Below are 18,173 nucleotides of genomic sequence, written 5' to 3' on the forward strand. Positions count from 1 at the left end.
CCTAGAGCAGGCGAGCACATCTGGCAGTCTGTCTGGTCACTGGGCAGTGGCCAACGACACAGGTTTGTGTCCCCAGCAAGAGTGTAAAAGGTCTAGGAAACCCCAAGTCCCTGGACACGAGCCTCTAAGGGCCACGCCCGGCTCTGAATCAACACTCTCGAACATCAACACGTCCACAGGAGCCTCCGTCCATTTCCAAACTCACGTCTCGGGGTGCCACGGGGGCTCACGCTGCTACAGAGGCATCGGTGCCATAGACCTGCCCACCGCAGCGGCCAGCAGCCAGCACCTTCTCTGCAGACCCCTCAGACCCCCGGGGGGTGCCTGTCACCAGCAGGGACCGCCCGGCCCCGCCCCCCCCCCTGCCCTCCAGCACCTTCAGGGAAGTGCTTCTCTGAGCTGCACCCCAGAAGAAGGGTCATTATTGCTAATGCCTTTTCTCCCCCATCTGTTGTGATTGTTTACACTCCACTTGCTAATTAGAGACTAATTAGCTGGTGCTGAAATTCATCACTTTCCAAACACAACACGGCAGCCGGAGGAGCACAGCGACCGGGCCAACATCTGCACCTCCACTCAGAGCCAGGAGCCAAGGTGCCATTCCTCTCCTCCTGCCTCTGTTTCTTCCGCTCCCCGCTCCCCGCCGCCCCCCTCCTCCTTCTCCGCCTGCTCCTCTCCCTCCTCCCGCTCACTCCCACCCCCTGCCAAGCCCCAGAGGGCCTGGGGCTATCTGCTTTTCGACTCAGTACCCCAGTGTTGTGCCAGCTCAGGGTAAAGACCCGGTAAATTGTCACAGAGCTAGCGAATGAATGAGGACCAGAGCATTGATGGGGCCAGGTGTGCAGTGGGGTTGGCACCGGATGGGGTGGGGTGGGTAGGCCAAAGACAGGATCTCTGTAAGGCCTTGGGGGTACTGGGTGAGGGGTGCAGGGGCAGAGTGGGGTGCAGGGAGAAAAGTCATACAGGAAGGAGCAAGTTGGAAGATTAAGTCACAAGGCCAGGGGCAGAGAGGCAGGCACTGGGAGAAAGAGATAGGACAGGCAGGACAGCAGGGGAGTGGTGGGGGGGGTGCCAGGGGAAGGAGTCTCAGCACTGGCTCCCTGGTTCGGGGTGAGGAGGTGTGACTGCATCTGAGAGAAATCTCGGTGGCCTCAACTGAAACCATCCATTTGCATGACAGCCAGGACCCGAGAGCCTGGGCCCTGACCTCCCTTCCTCTCATCTCAGAGAAAGCGGCTGCTATTCCCCCAAGTTCCCTTCTCCCAACTAGGCTGGGGACCGAGGGACCGAGGGGCCAGCTGCTGGTGACACTCCCAAAGACACTGTCGACCCTCGCAGCCCCGGCCAGGGAACCCAAGGTCGCCTCGCCTCAAAGCCCTCACCAGTGTGTGACAAAAACTTGAGCTTGCCTTCACTTGTGTTTATGCACGGCTCACCCGTCCCTGAGGGCAGGTTTCCGGGAGACCCAAAAGCCTGAGGCTAAACCATCCCTCTGCCACTTCCTTCGTGCGGCTTAAGACACGCGCATCGCTTCTCTGAGCTTGTTCACAACCCATCTGTGAAATGGGGACGTCTGGCTCACGGGGCTGCTGCGAGGACAAAGATGACGGTTTCCTCTTTTCAGCATGGCACCTCTTTTCAGTGAACGGCAGGTGGGCGTTCTCCTGTTCGCCTCCGGGGGGAACACAGACCGTTCCCTCCCTCCCCTGTCTTCCCTTGCGCTCAGTCGAGGGCCGCTGAACCGTTAACCCTCTTTCCAGGAAAAATAAGAAAACCCTGTTGGCCGTGTTTGCCAAATTTCCGTGGTGTGAACACCCCCAGCGTGGCCGATGGCGAGCTCTCAATGGCTCACCACTGAACAGTGACTGGGAAGAGAGGCACAGGATGAGCAGAGGCCCTGGGACACCTGTGTGTCACCGAAGTTGACTCTGGAGCAGGAATCTCTCTGTCGGTGGGTGTGACTGGCAGAGGGCTGTTCGGAACCTGGGTCAGGCCAAGCAAGTCCCTGGAACACCAAGTTGCTTTGCCCATTGGTGGCCCCTGTCCACCGGCAGACTCGCCTCTGTGGGGCATGGGCGGCGGGAGGAGGGAAGGGCAGCTCGGGCTGATATACGCCCGCGTAAGGACCACAGCCGCACCAGACACACCGTATCTTCCTAATTCCTCCCCTTCTCTCCACACCGGTCCTGACACCTTTCCTTTGTTCACACAGGCTGTACACATCTTCTAACCCCTTCCCATGTTCCAGGGGCTCTGCTTCCCTAGCAAATGGGCCCCCATCCTGGCCCCACAGAGTTGATGGACCAGGGCAGCATCTGAATCCCCTGGGGGGCTTGTTAGGTAGGTAAAGACATGCTGAGCTCCATCGGCAGAGTATCTGATTCAGCAGGGAGAATCTGCATTTCTAACCAGTGCCCAGGAGACCCCGTTGCCATGGGTCCAGGGAGCGCACTTTGGGAACCACTGGCCTAGGGGGAGAGCCAGAGAATCAAGCAGGCAATCGCTACCCAGGGGAGGTAAGCAGTGCTGGGCTGCGGAGGGCTCGGGGGCTGCCGGGCTTCCAAGGCCCTTCTCCAAGCCTGGGAAAGGCCGTGACTTGATTCCTTGTTTGCCTTGCACCCCCAAGCTCCCCCTGATCTAGTTAAGGGACAATCAGAAGCCCTGGGTGTTTAGGTCCCGCCTCTCACCTGCCCCCATCCACGATAACCAAGCCCCCTGGGGGGGGGGGGGCTACGCCACCTGGGCACCCCACCTCTCTCTGCAACAGGGCCAGACATGCTGGTATCTGTTCAGGCCAGAGAGAACGGCCCAGGTGGACCACAGAGAGACACCCCCCTCCAAATAATGAGGGCTCACCCAATCACCCATCCCTTTCTCTCCGCTTCCTCCCACTCAAGGCCCACAGTGGGGTCCCTTCCATGAGCAAACATGTGGGGAATGCAGGGACACAAAGCTAGCTTCCAACTTCCCCTGTCCTCATTGGGGGCAGGTGACAAGGGGCTGCTGGGGCCTCTTTGATGTTGGAAGGTTATGAACAGCCTGCAGGTAACTGCAGCCCAGCCCCCTCCTCTCCCTGGAGCCTACCTCCCCCTTCCTGACACTTTAATCCCTCCCAAAGGGATCAGGAGCGCCCTGCACTTTATTTACAAAATGGGGACAGGGAGGCCTCTTGTCGGAGCTTGGAGGGCAGCTGGGGTGGGGGCAGGAGTGAAAGCGGAGGTGCAGGAGCACTAGCCTACCCTGAGGCTTTGGGGACGAGGGACGGATCTTGGAACGGTGCCCGCCTGACTTGGCAGCCTGGGATAGCGGTGTGTGTGCGTGTGTGTGTGTGTGCATATGTGTGTGTGCGCGTGCACGCGTGTCTGAACATTCAGTTAATACTCAGCCCCAGATATTAATCCCTTTTTATGCAGAGACGATGGATCGTAAGCCCCGAGAAATCAAACTGAAACGCGGCCAGCCTCCTGCCCCGCTCCCCTCACCCCTGCCAAATGGACCCGCCTGTTAACGAGGGAGATAAACGGAGAGGCCATCAAAGCAGATTTTCAATCTGTCCATGATTTTGCTTTGGGGCCTTCAGAACTCGATGGCTCCCCTCCTCCGGCCCCAACTCCTGCCTCCTCTGCCTTGCGTTCTCCACTTTGTTCCCCAGCCCCCATGCTTTTATCTCCCAAAGTTGGATCTATTGACCCGACTCATAAGGGCTCCTTTTATCGGCTCCAGATCTGATAATGGAGAGCAGGCGGGAGTGGGGGGGAGGTGGAAGGCAGAGAGGTTGGCCACGTGGCCTGGAGGGTAGAGGCTGGGAGAGAAGGGTTTGTTCCCACAGCAGACTGGGGCCTATGCAGGTGGGCATGTATTCGCCTGGGGGCGAAGAAAGATCGAGAAACCCACCGCGGTTGGGGAAATGTCCCCAAAGCAGGGGTAGCGCCCTTTCTCAATGTGCCAATCCTATGGCATCTTTCCCTGGTGCAGTGACTCTGCTTCCCCGCTTTAAATTCCCTTTGCTCTTCTTTATGGTCTTGCCAGGAGGCACCTAAATCCGATGAAAATTACCCCGGAAGAGAGAAACCCAGCATCTCCATTCGCAAACCTGCCACTGGCCTAAAAGAAAGGACCCAAGGAGTGGGCCTGGCCTCCGGCACTGTTGACCCCTCCCTGCCTGGCATAAGGACCTGCTGCTGGGTGGGCGTGGCCCCACCTAACCCTGCAGGGGGCGTGGCTTGTTCCCACCCTGGAGATGCCTGGCTTTCGGGCAGGCACCTTGTGCTGGGGGCATAGGGCTGGTGAAGATTCATGACAGCCAGGGACGCTGCCTTTCACTGCATTGGGCCCCGCAGGAGGGGGTCAGTGAGTGCTGGGGTCGCAGCTCACACTCAGCAGCTGGACAGACTGGTCTCAAGTAGGTGCCATGATTGTGCCTGCTTTATACTTAGAGAAACTGAGGCACAGACAGGTTAAGGACCTTCCCAAAGTCACTCAGCTAATAATCCCAGCCTGTCTGGCTCCTGAGTCGGTAACCCCTGTCCCAGGCTCCCCGCGTCTCTGCTTTGCTGACACTCCCCACATTGTCGCCTTCATCTCTCTGCCCCCTTTCGAAGGGATCACTGAGGGCCTTCTGCCAGGTGATGGTCACATTATGCTGGGGCCTTAGGGACTCAAACCAGAATTCCGGTTTTCCACTGTGCAAGGATAGCTGGGGCGCCCGGGGGGCTCGGGAGGTGAAGCGTCCGACTCCTGGTTTCAGCTCAGGTCATGATCTCACGGTTCGTGAGTTGGAGCCCCGCGTCGGGCTCTGTGCCGACAGCTCGGAGCCTGGAGCCTGCTCCGGATTCTGTGTCTCCCTCTCTCTCTGCCCGTCTCCCACTCATACCCTGTCTGTCTCTCTCTATCAAAAATAAACATGGAAAGAACTTTAAAATGTACAAGGATAGCTTTGTCAATAAATACATAAAGAAGTCAATGTGCACAGGAGACACGCGAAACGAGGAGTGAAGCAAACCCCTTTCTGGCCTCCCAAGGAACAGTGTCCAACGAGGTCACGCTCAGAAACACCCAGGCCTGCGCTCCGCCCCTCTGGGTGCTCAGTGAGGGGAGGCGCCTGGGAAGTTCAATGATTCCTTGGGAAACAGCAAGGGGGAGGGGCTGGGCAGGAAGGGTTGTTCCTACCCACTACACCCCACAAATGGCCTCTTCTCAAATGTAAATGACTGGGGGGGGGGTTGGTCATGTTGCCCCATTTCCTGGATGCTTTCCAGGAGAAGTACACTGGGGCCAGACGCTGGGCTTCCAGACTCCCCACCCTACTGTTGCCACCCCATGGCTGCCCTAACCTACAGGAAACTTGGTTTCTGTCCGTCAGTAGCCACCGTGGTCTCCCGGTCCCGGACATGCTGTGCAGAGCAAAGTGATCCCCCCCATGAAGCAAAGGGAATGTGACCTCAGAAGGAGGCCAGAGAGAGGACAGATGGGGTGGCCCTCACTGTCCTGAGCACCACCCCGGCTTCCCTGCCTCAGTTCCTCTGCAGCCGCAGCCCGGAAGAGGAGAAGAAGCCGCCTCTGCCCTTTCCCCTCCAAATCTCCCAAGGAACTGAGGAGAAGCCTTGGGGACATTTCCTTGTCGCTTGAAATTTGTCTGGCCATCACTCACTGGACAGGCTGAGCAGGCCCCTTACGGAGGAAAGACAACCATAAATGGGAGAGTGAGAAATCACTTGTTTGTCATCAAAGGGAAGTGAAGTCTAAGGGAGGCAGCCCCGGAGGGCCGGGCAGGGTCAGTGGGAAGGAAGGGAGATTAAACACCAGGCCTGCCGTAGATCAACCCCGCTCTGCTGAGCACGGCGGTCAGGGACAGGGTGCTGGGGACGTGCACAGGGGAGGGGAGGAGACAGAAGTTGGGAGCCGGTGGGCCCTGCATGGCTGGGCCTCAGGCCCAGGGCCCCTTGGGTAAAAAAAAAAAAAAAAAAAAAAAGTGTCACAACACCAGGGTTACAAAGCCTTTTGCATGGGTGGGAGCAAGAATCCTGTTATGGGTTGAATTGTGTCCCAGAGACAGATATAATAAAGGCCCACCTCTGGTACCTATGACCGTGACCTTATTTGCAAAGGGGGCCTTTGCAGATGTAACAAAATTAAAATGAGGTCACTGAGGCAGGCCCGCATCCAGTATGACTGGTGCCCTTATAAGAAGAGGGAAGGGGCGCCTGGGTGGCGCAGTCGGTTAAGCGTCCGACTTCAGCCAGGTCACGATCTCGCGGTCCGTGAGTTCGAGCCCCGCGTCGGGCTCTGGGCTGATGGCTCGGAGCCTGGAGCCTGTTTCCGATTCTGTGTCTCCCTCTCTCTCTGCCCCTCCCCCGTTCATGCTCTGTCTCTCTCTGTCCCAAAAATAAATAAACGTTGAAAAAAAAAAGTTTAAAAAAAAAAAAAAAAAAAAAGAAGAGGGAAATCTGGACCCAGGCACACAGGGTAGAGGCCACGTGAAAACAGAGGCAGAGTCTGGGCAGGGCGGGGGGGGGGGGGGGTGTTGCAGCCTCGAACCAAGGAACGCAAGGGTTGCCCCGACTCTGAGAAGAGACAAGAAAGGATTCTACCAGGGTTTCAGGGGACCACGGTCCTGCCGACACCCTGAATTCAGACTTCTGGCCTTGGGACTTCGAGACAAGACATCTCTGTTTTGGTTTAAAAAAAAAAATTTTTTTTTTAATGTTTATTTTTGAGAGAGAGAGAGAGAGAGAGAGAGTGAGCACAAGAGGGGGAGGGGCAGACAGAGAGGGAAACATAGAATCCGAAGCAGGCTCCAGGCTCAGAGCTGTCAGCAAAGGGCCCGACGCGGGGCTCGCACTCACGAACCACACGGATCATGACCTGAGCTGAAGCCAGATGCTTAACCGACGGAGCCACCCAGGAGCCCCGGGAAATTTCTGTTGTTTTAAGCCACGCAGCTTGTGGTACTTTGATAAGGCAGCCCCAGGAAATGCATCAGGTCCCCAGAGCATATTCTGTCCCCGACTTGATTCCTCTAATAAACTCCAAAGCTAGCAACAAGCTGGCAAACAACTCAGGCCACGCTCCTGCTCACCACCATCCCTATTCCCCAATTCCCACCTCTGCGTGTGGGTCCCCAGGACCAAAGGCTGCAGCGTCTCCGGGAGGTACGTGCTCGCCCATATATCCACAGCAGCCTTCTTCACAGTAGCTGAGGGGTACGAGCCACGCAGATGTTCATCGACGGGTAAGTGGATCATCGAAATGTGGCCTAGCCCTACCAGGGAATATTATTCAGCCCCGAAAAGGAGGGAAATTCTGACACCGGCTACGATGCGGATGAACCCTGAGGACGACGTGACGCTAAGGGAGATGAGCCAGTCCACAAAGGACAAGAACTGTGGGAGCCCACTCCCAAAAGGCAGCTAGACAGACCCACGGAGACAGAAGGAAGATCGGTAGGTACCAGGGCCTGGGAGGGGGAGGGTATGGGGAGCCAGTGTTTATGGGGACAGAGCGTCAGTTTGGGGAGACAGAAAAGGCTCTGGGGTTGATGGAGGCAATGGTGGCACAGGGTGTGAGTCTATTAATGCCACTGACGTGTCCACTTAAAAACGGTTAAAAATGGCAACTGTGCGTATGGTGGTGAGTTTCCGTGAAGCGTCTAATCGTCAAATCTCTCTGCCGCACTCCCGAAACTAAGATACAATTACACGGCCATTCTACCTCAATTGGAAAAAAAAAAAAAAAAGGTCGGGGGGTCCCCGGGTGGCTCAGTCAGTTAAGCGTCCAACCTCAGCTCAGGGCACAAGCTCACGGTTTGTGAGTTCGAGCCCCATGTCAGGCTCTGTGATGACAGCTCACAGCCTGGAGCCTGCTTTAGATTCTGTGTCTCCATCTCTCTCTGCCCCTCCCCTGCTCATGCTCTCTCTCTCTCTCTCTCTCTCTCTCTCTCTCAAAAATAAACATTTAAAAAAAAAGAAAAAAAAAGGTTAAAAATGATAAGCTTTATGTATAGTTTTACCATAAGAATTTTTTCCCAAAAAACCCGCATTTCCACGGCTCCCCACTGCCTTTGAAGTAAAACCAGAACCTCTTTCCATGGTCTGGAAGGCCCTACGTGACCCGGGTCCAGCCAGCCTCCGCATACCGCTCCCAGCCTTCCGACAGGCCAGGCTTACCCCCATCTTTGCATATGGTTTTCCCTCCACCTGGGCCTTCTGCTGGCTTGGTTCCAACGTCACCTCCTCCAGGCACCTGCTCTGTGCTCCGGCACTGTTCATTCACATCGCTTGGTCTGTCCCCTCTTAGCAGTTATGACTGCTTGAGTCTATGGTGCTGCTCGGGGGTCCCCGGTTTATGGTCCGCTCTGCCCCAGACATTCTCCGTGAGGGTCAGGATTCACCTGCACGTTCAGGGCTGCTTCCTGGGGTCCAGGGTGGAATCTGGCACAGAGAAGGTGCCCAGCGAACAAACGACTGAACAGTGGATGGATGGACGGTTAGATGGACGGACGGACGGGTGAATCATTCCACTGAAGGAAAGGAGGCTGGAAGGAGGAGCTCAGGGCAGCAGACAGGTGCCCACTGACATACCCAGCTTGCTGACTTACAGCAAGGGAAGGTGTTTCTCGGCTGCCTCTCCGGCATGGGGCTGGGCTGCCTGTGGCCACCGGAGAACTCTGACCAAGCCCTTCGGGACCCCGTCGCGGGGGGCAGGCCTCGGGGATTACACAGACATGGCCCTGGGCACACAAGCAGACAACGTGCATAAAGGGAGGCCCACAACCTCCATCTGACACACATCTACACCAGGCTGGGCCCCTGCTGGGGCCTTACAGCTTCCCACACAAAACCGACGCCCAGATGAGACTGGCACTCACAGGTTAGGTCGCTTGCTCGGCAAGACCCGTGGTAAGCACCTGCCTCTATGGGATGCAGCGGGGTCCCCACCCCTAGCCGCCAGGCCGCCCTGCCTCCTCCGCTCCCGGTGGCCTTGCTACACAGTCAGGAACCAATCAGACGTAGACGCAAGGTTTGGGGCAACAGTACTGTGTCTGTGTCAAGCACAGGTTAAAGTTACATAAAACCTGAGACGGGGAATAGAGAAACCCGTCAGCTCCGTCCTGGGAGAAGGGAGCATGAGGAGGTGGGGCGCTGAGTGAACCTCTTATTTTGGGATAGATCCGGACTTACAGAACAGTTATGAAGGGGGTTCAGAGGGTTCCTACCTCCCCCACACCCAGGCTCCCCCCCGGTGTCCCCATCTTACATGACTATGGCACGTCTGTCACAACTAAGGGACCAGTGCCGGGACCTTCTCACTAAGTAAACGACGTGATCTACATAATCTATTCAGCTTCCTGTTCAGTGTTTCCCCCGTGTCCTTTCTCTGTCCCAGGACGCCACATTCATTTGGCCGTCACGTCTCCTTAGCCTCTTACAGACCATGCCCGTTTCTCAGACTTCCTTGTTTTTGACGATCTGATAGTTTCCATGACCTCAGGTATTTGCAGAAGGCCTGTCAACGACGGTGGCCTGGCTTGTTTTAATCCTTAACGACCAGTAGGAAGGAACATTTTACACGTGCACACATGCACGCACGCACACCACACACCAAATGAACACACTTCTTTGTGTCTAACTCCAGTCCCTCTTGCTGTGATGCTGATATCACGGTAGTGTCTGTGGGGCTTTATCTTTGATCACTTCTCTGATGTCCCCAACAGAATATGGCACTAGGCATGACATTCAGCATAGCACCCTTTATATACATGAGGACACGATGGGGTGCCTGGGTGGCTCTGTCGGTGAAGCATCTGACTTCGGCTCAAGTCATGATCTCACGGCCTGTGAGTTCGAGCCCCGCGTCGGGCTCTGGGCTGATGGCTTGGAGCCTGGAGCCTGCTTCGGATTCTGTGTCTCCCTCTCTCTCTGCCCCTCTCCCACTCACACGAGCGTGTTTTCTCTCTCTCTCTCTCTCTCTCTCTCTCAAAGATAAATAAACATTAAACAATTTATAAATGAGGAGACGAAGGCTAGCTGGCAAGGTTAAGCTTGAAGATACTCATCACTGGTAGTGGATGGTGAGGGTCCTTCCCTGTGCCTCTCTGCTCCATTAGACTTCTACCCACCGCTCAAGTCAAGCCGGTCTGGGAGGCAGGGGACGAGGAAGTAAGGCAAGAGTCCAGCGTCTTGATCCCTTAGAGCCCCTGCCCCTGCCCCTGGTGGAGAAGCCAAGCTCTGGTTGCCAGTTCACACCACAGCCTCCCCACCCCGCCACCCCCCTCCCCCCCGCCCCCATACATAGCAGTGCTGTGTGTTGTCGGCTGAGCAAGTCGCCGATGGCAGCTGCCGGGTGCCCGTGTTGGGGCCCTGCCTGCTGCCCAGCCCTCACCAGGGGGATGCCCCTTTCTCGGCATCCCCTCCGTGCTCCTGGCCAAGGTGGTGCAGGCACCCTCACAGCAGTCGTGAGGGCAGCCCTGGCGGGGGACGGGCAGCTGGGCTGGAGAGCCTGGGGTACCAGGGAAGGGGATCTGGGGGGACGGGCCACAGCACCTACCAAGAGCTCTGCATCCTTCCCGAAGAGCAAACGGCACCAGACACGAACTCTCCCTGATGGCTGAGTGGACGCAGAGGTGTAGACAGTCCCCTACGTGGCAGGTGCCTCCGGAAGGACCCAAGTGAACCCTGACCGTGCACTTGGCAGCTGGGACACCCTGCTGGCTGCTTCACCCCCACGGCTTTGTGGCGTCCTCACCTGTGTCGTCGGACGATGCCCCGCCACCCCCATTTTGCACAGGAGGAGGGGCCAGTCTTCACTGGCCCGGCCCTCCCTGTCTCTCCCTGCTGGCTCTGCGTTTCTCCCGGTGGACCTACCTTCCTGATTGAGGCTGCTTTTGTTCGATTTGATACGAAAATGGGTTTGCCCAGAATGCACAGCATCAGAGGGAAGGGGGTGCAGGGTGGCACCGCGCTCAGTGGCCAGCAGGGACCGGATGTCGAATTCAAAGCAGCCCGTCACTAACGAATCCACCCACGGAAAACTTGGGATGCGTTTAGACACCAGCGTAAGCTCCTAGCCAACGGGGCTCAAGGTTTGGTGGAGACTGAGTGGGGCTTGGAGTCTGAGATCTGGGGGTGGGGGGGGGGGCAAGCCCTGGCCCGTTCTCTCCTGTGTGCCCTTAGGACAGCCCCTAACCTGTGACCTTTGGCTTCTTCTGCGAATAAACGGTGACAAGAGCATCTCTCTCTCTCTTTTTTAATGTTTATTTATTTTTGAGACACAGAGAGAGAGAGAGAGAGAGACAGACAGAGACAGAGACAGAGAGAGACGGAGACAGAATCCGAAGCAGGCTCCAGGCTCCGAGCTGTTGGCACAGAGCCCGGCGCGGGGCTCGAACTCACAAACTGCGAGATCATGACCCGAGCCGAAGACGGACGCTTAACCGACGGAGCCACGAGCATCTCTTTTATAGGTGTTGTGAGACCATGAAGCTCCTGCTGCAAACTGTCAAGTGCCATACAGCGGGGAGGGTTTATGTTTGGGTTCCCAGCAGCGGGGGAGGCTGAGCCCCCAGGCGGGAGTGGCCTCGGGCTCTGGGCCTCTGGCAATGCTGGGCCGGGGCCTCTGGACACTAGGCTTCCACCCCTGGGTCTACAAGGGGCCTGAAGCTTGCAGAGCCACGATTTGGTGATTCTCTTTAAGACACAAAATATCAAACAAAATTATGTATAAAAGCCTCCGAAGGGCGGGCAGGTGAGGGGCCCCGAAGCTCAAGCCTCATTAGCTTTGAGGGAAATTGCCTATGACCGCAGGAGGTGCCCGGAGGTGACTACTACACTCCCACAGATGCCCACAAGTCATGACACTCATTAGCGACCGCACTCACTCTGTGCCTCCAGAGCGCATGGCCCTGGGGTCCACGGTCTGCGGGCGCAGCGGGGCTGGCGTGAGCTCCGGGAGGGGAGTCGGGTCACGCATCCCAGGGCAGGACAGGCAGGTCCCCTTTAGGGCGCAGCTGCCTCATGTGCAGACGAGGAGGGGCCCCGGCGATCCTTCCCAGCAGATTTCATTGCTTCTGCGATTTGGGGAATAGATTTCGGTGGTTCCCCGAGGGCACTGGGGAGGAGGCCGATCCTGCACTTCCCTGGCCTCCTGTCCAGGACTCGGGACTCCAGATGGGCTGAGGAGGGAGGAGATGGAACGAGAAGCAAGCTGGGGAGCAAGGGTCGTGACGGCGCCTGGCCTGAGCCAGCTCTCACCTTCCCTCTTAGGTGCAGTATGGGGGGGGGGTCCTTCCTGCGTCCCCAGAGAAGGATGCTAGCGGTGGGGGCGGGGGGGGGGGTGTCAGCAGACACCCACCACCCAGGAAAAGATTCACACTCCGAGGACAGATTCCCTGCACCGTCCGCTCCCCCCTCCCCCTGCCCCTTATCCTTGAATGGAGGAGCAGGACCAGGGTTCAGCACCCGCCAGCCAGATTCGCCCTCTCTGCTCCCGTTGCACAGAGAACTGTCCTGCACAGGTAAGTAGCAGGTTCCCCAAACCTGTCCCCCAGTCCATGCAGGAGTCACTACTATAGAAGATGACCCAGGCCGGGACGCACAGAGGAGGCTGTGCATCTGACCCCAGAAAGAGCCACTGATTCAGGAGGGCTCGAGAGGCCACACCGGGCCTGCTCCCCTGCCCTCTGCGTGGCCTCTGTCCCCTTCCAGATTCCAGCCTGGCCAGCTTCCAGCAGGGGGGCGGGGTACAAGGGCGAGGCCCATCCTCCAGGAACCCCGGGGCATCAGGGGGAGGGAGGCAGCCTCTGGACCCTGGGCACTGCCCTTCGGCAGTGGGTGCCTCCTGGCTGAGGCCACCCATGTGGCTGACATGGCCCACCTGCCTGCCGTGCGGAGGGGGCAGGTGCTTGGAGCGACACACGACGCTTTCAAACTGCAGGTAGGGAGAACCTCCTGGGGGACACAAGGAAAGCTCCGTGGAGGAAGTCACGCTTCAGCATGGTCTTAAGGAGGCACAGAGAGGTGAGCAAGAGAGAGAAACGCTCATGGTGGTCCAGGGGACGGGAGGTACTTTGAGGCGGCTGGAGGTCAGGACACCCGGAGACCAGATGATGCTAAAGGTCCGTCCTGTGATGACGGTCACCTGCATTTATGGAGAGGGGCTCCACCCCCTTTGCCATTCACGAACTCATTTACATTCTCACAACAAACCCTGAGGCTTGCCTGGCACCCGAACCCTTCAGGTCAAAGCTTCAGTGACTTTCTTCAAAGCCTCCCCTGCTACTCCCCAGCGGGTGGTTGGGACCCGTCCTGTGTGTTCACACAGCTCCCTCTCTTCACAGATTGCTGTGTCATCACCGGAGTCTGCAACAGGATCTGGCACCGGAGTCTGCAACAGGTTCTTATCTACTGGATGGATGGATGGAAGGACGCGGGGATGGAGGGAGGGAGGAGGGGAGGATGGATAGACGGGTGGACGGACGGATGGACAAGCGAATGGATGGGCAGACAGATGAACAGATGGATGGAAGGATGGATATATGGATGGACAGAAGAGTGGATAATAGATGGATGGACAGACGGGCGGATAGAGGGGTGAATGGGTGAGGTATGCACCCGTGGATGGAGACACCTAGCAGTCCCAGAATCACGTCACATCAGACCAAACACTGTTCCAAGAAACACCTCAGATATCATCTGACTCAACCACTTCACATCACAGGTAGCAAACAGAGACTCACCGGGGGGGGGGGGGGGGCCAGGGTGGGGGCGGGGGACGGCTCACAGGAGACCTTTGAGGAGATCAGGGCAACAGCCAGAGTCAGCGCCCAGGTCCCCACGCCAGGCCCATGGTTGCCCAGGACACTGGGGAGCGGGTCTCTAGCAGGCAGTAGTGAGTCCCAGATCCCGGCCACTGATTCAGCTCCCCCATTCTCCCTCCCTGTCCTCCTGCAGAGGAGGGTCTCCAACCCCCCCATCCCCTTCCCGAGACACCCCTGACTTTGGGGAGGGAGATGCAGGGAGCGTACCCCTACTGGACTCCTCCAACCTCTCGCCCTTTCTTCCCCAGCTGCCCACCCAACCGCACTGGGTGTAGGTCACCCCAGCCCCGGGAGGGCACCCCTGAGGGTTGACTACGACACTCTCTCGGCGAGACTTTCCCCTCAATTAATGTATGTGCATCCGTGCATGTGGGGGGCTACTGGGAGTATGGGGAGGGGGAGGAACAAGGGCCAGGGAAGGGACTGGAAGGCACTGGGACGTTGAGCTCAAGAGGGACAAAAGCAGGCGCAGAGACTTCCCCCCACCCACACGCTGACACCCCGTCTCAAGCCCCAGAAGGCTGATGAATGTCCCCCTGGGAGGTGGTTAAGGGACAGCACTGCCACTTCCCGCTGCTCCCCCACCCTGATTAATGCCAATTAATGCCAATTAACGCAAGCCCCACTGAGCGGGAAGATGTGACTACCCGCTGCTCTCACGGGGTGTCCCTTGGCTCTCTGCAAGGCTGCCCCGGGGACATCAGCCTGGCTGTCTGGACTGCTTCTGGCCCCATTCCTCTAGGACCTCACTCCTCCCCTCCTGCAGCCTCCAGGCTGCCCCCACCCCTTCTCTAAAGCTGGAGCTTTCTTTTTTAAATTTTTTACATTTTTTTATTTTTATTTTTTAATTTCTATTTATTTTTGAGAGAGAGAAGAGTGTGTGAGTGCGAGCAGGGGAGGGGCAGAGAGAGAGAGAGGGAGACAGAGGATTCAAAGCGGGCTCTGTGCTGAGAGCAAAGAGCCTGACCCAGGGCTCGGACTCACAAACAGTGAGATGGTGACCTGAGCTGAAGTCGGTTGCTTGACTGAGCCACCCAGGTGCCCCGAAGCTGGAGCTTTCGTAAAACCACATCAGGGAGAAGCCCCAAAGGGATTCTCACCTGGTCAACCGGAGCGGGCAGAGGGGACCGCCCTGGGGGGGCGGGGAGAGGGTCCCTGAGAGGGGCTGGGGGTGGCACTCTTCTGCCTGTCAGGATGGGGCTGGGTCAGCCAAGCTGGGAGGCGGTGGTTCTGGAAGGGACAGGCTGCAGTGCGTGGAGGTCTGTGTGACCCAGGACTTAGGCAAGGCTTGGCCCCCTCCACAGACCCGGACTCTCCTCAAAAGATGACAACTCTCAAGGGGACAGAGCAGCCACAGACTGGGAGAAAGCGTCTGCAAAAGACACATCTGCCGAAAGACCGTGTTCCAAATTACACAAACAACTCTTCAAACTCAACCGCAGGAAAACTAACAACCCAATTAAAAAACGGGCCAAAGACCTCAACAGACACCTCACCGAAGAAGACAGACGGAGGGCAGACGAGCACACGAAAAGATGCTCCACGTCCTACGTCTTCAGGGAACCGCGAATGCGAGCAACAGGGAGGTACCGGTACCCGCCCATGAGAACGCCCAAGACCCGGGACCGGGGCAGCACCAAATGCCTGTGAGGATGTCATCGTCGCTGCCGGGAAAGGAAAATGGCACAGCCACCCTGGAAGCCAGTTGGGCAGTTTCTTACTAAACGAAACGTACTCTTAGCATGTGATCCAGCAAAAGGGCTCCTGGGTGTTTAGCTGGAGGAGTTGAAAACTTAGGTCCAACAAAAACCTGCACGTGATGTTGAGAGCAGCTTTATTCATCATCGCCAAAATGTGGAAGCGACCAAGGTGCCCTTCGGTGGGTGAATGGATAAATAAACGGTGATCCATCCAGACAATGGACTATCATTCATTTCTCATTTAAGAAATGAGCTATTGATTGGGCGCCTGGGTGGCTCAGTCGGTTAAGCGTCCGACTTCGGCTCAGGTCACGATCTCGCGGTCCGTGGGTTCGAGCCCCGCGTCAGGCTCTGGGCGGACGGGCTCGGAGCCCGGAGCCGGCTCCGGATTCTGTGTCTCCCTCTCTCTCCGCCCCTCCCCCACTCACGCTCTGTCTCTCTCTGTCTCTCAAAAATAAATAGATGTTAAAAAAAAATTTTTCAGAAATGAGCTATTAAACCATGAAAAGCCACGGAGGAACCTTAACTGTATTATCGCGCAGGGGAAGAAGCCGGTCTGAAAAGGCTACAGAATGTATGATTCTAACTGTATGACACTCTGGAAAAGGCAGAAGTATGGAGACAGTAAAAAGATCAATGGTTGCCAGGCGGGGAGGGAGAGAGAGGGATGAAGAGGAGGAGCACAGAGGATTCGGAGGGGAAGCTACCCCGTACGACATTGTAACGGTGGACAAGTGCAATTATACATTTGTCCAAACCCACGGAATGTGCAAGAGCGACTGTGAACTTTAATGTAAACCATGGCCTCTGGGTGATAATGACGTGTCCACGGAGGTTGATCGATTGGAATCAATGCACTCTCTGACGTGGGATGACAGTGAGGGAGGCTGTGCATGGGCGGGGGGCACGGGGTACGGGGGAAATCTCTGTACTTTCTACTTAATTTTCAAGTGAGCCCGAGACTACTCAAAAATAAAAGTCTTGATTGAAAAAAGATGCCAACTGGAGAGAGGCTGGGGAAAAGTGGCCAAAAAAGGGTTTGAGGCAAGGGTCGGGGGCTGGGGGGAGTCCTAAGGGAATGGAGAGGGAGGGATGGGGGGGAAGCCTGGGTTCTCATTCTCCCCTCCCCGGACTCGGGCGGGGGCAGGCTGAGGCGCCCAGCCCGGTCCTGCCCTCCCTCTCGGGGCAGGCAGAGGAGGAAAGAATCAATTAATTCATTAGGCTGACATGTCTGAGAACATCGCTCCCGGGACTCGACGGGCCTGGAAGCCAGTGGTGTTTAATGGGCACTTTGACTCTGAAATGACACCTGGGCCAGCTGCTTCTTCCATGGCATGAGATGTGCTTAAAGATGTAGGGAGGCGCGGCGGGGTCGGCTCCCCAAGGCAGAGGGGCAGAGGCAGAGTGGGAAGACAGGGCCAGATGTTCATCTCTGGGCCGGGGAAGGGCCTGCTGCCTCCCAGGTCACTACTCGGGCCACATTTCCTCCATCTGCCCCCCCCGGGTGACCAGAGGGGAGCACAACAGAGCCGGTGGGGAGACCTGCGTCCAGCCTCTGAACCTCAGGGCCCTTGTGGGTCTGGGGAGGGGCCTTGCCCTTGAGTTCCGATATTCTAGAATCTGTGATTTGGAGTGGAATTCACATTTCAGAAGCTATGGACTGTTTTCTTCCTTCCTTCCTTCCTTCCTTCCTTCCTTCCTTCCTTCCTCCCTCCCTCCCTCCCTTAAGTTTATTTATCTATTTTGAGAAAGAGAGAGAGGAGAGTGCTCTCCAGCGGGGGAGGGCCAGAGAAAGAGGGAGAGAGAATCCCAAGTAGGCTTTGCGCTCTCAGCCCAGAGCTCAACACGGGGCTTGAACTCATGAACAGTGAGGTCCTGACCTGAGCTGAAATCAAGAGTTGGACACTTAAGCGACTGAGCCACCCAGGCGCCCCGCTATGGATTGTTTTCAAATGCCCAACGAGTCAAGGTGTCACACGCCAGAGAACAGGACTGCTCAGAGAGGTGCAGGCATCATCTTTGGTCACACAGCTCATCAGAGGCAGAGCTGAGATGCAAACCCAGTTCCTGGGTCCCGAGGCTTGCACTTGGCCACCTCCCCGGGGCCCAGGGGCTCACCTCCTCAGCCCTCTGCGTACCTTTCCCGGAGAGTCTGCCCGGCCGTGCTGGTGCTCCCGCCTACCTTGGGGGACTGAGTCTGGCTTCAGCCAAGTGTCCTCTTTTGGAGGTGGCTCCTGAGTGAGGCGGCCAGCCCCTCAGTGTCCACTCTGTGAGGGCCTGGATGGGCGGCAGACTCTGGGCTCGGTTGGATAAAAGGCTCTGAAGCTCCCCCGACCGTTAAACCCAGGGGATCACAAGCCTATCTGTGCAGCTAGTAAGACATGGGCTCAGAGGGGGCAGGTCTGCCATCAGGGGAGCCCCCAGAGAATGCCGAGGGGGGCGGAACGGGGCTCAGAGAGTCCCCGCATCCCGTTCCCCTCCAGGCCGGGCCTGCCTGTACGACCACGGAAGGGCAGATGTCATAAAGATGTCCCCAGAGGCTCACCGGTCTCCTCCAGGCTCTGGGTCAGAAGGAAAGGACAAATGTGTTTTGAGCAGTTCAACATGCCACGGGCTGGGCTGTTTGCCGTTTGCATTTCTGACCTCAATTAATCAGGTAA

General features: G+C 57.2%; 1 protein-coding gene and 1 long non-coding RNA gene across 2 annotated transcripts in view; one reads left to right on the forward strand and one right to left on the reverse strand.

The window, feature by feature from the left end:
- SDK2 (sidekick cell adhesion molecule 2) overlaps positions 1 to 18,173 on the reverse strand; it is a 266,290-nt gene that overhangs the window by 162,512 nt on the left and 85,605 nt on the right.
- Positions 6,973 to 11,293, forward strand: LOC123604015. Its single transcript, XR_006715176.1, has 3 exons — positions 6,973 to 7,442; positions 9,981 to 10,157; positions 10,571 to 11,293. It is a non-coding gene; the product is annotated as an uncharacterized LOC123604015 (long non-coding RNA).

The sequence above is a fragment of the Leopardus geoffroyi genome, chromosome E1, assembly GCF_018350155.1.
Source record: "Leopardus geoffroyi isolate Oge1 chromosome E1, O.geoffroyi_Oge1_pat1.0, whole genome shotgun sequence".
NCBI classification, from domain to species: domain Eukaryota; kingdom Metazoa; phylum Chordata; class Mammalia; order Carnivora; family Felidae; genus Leopardus; species Leopardus geoffroyi.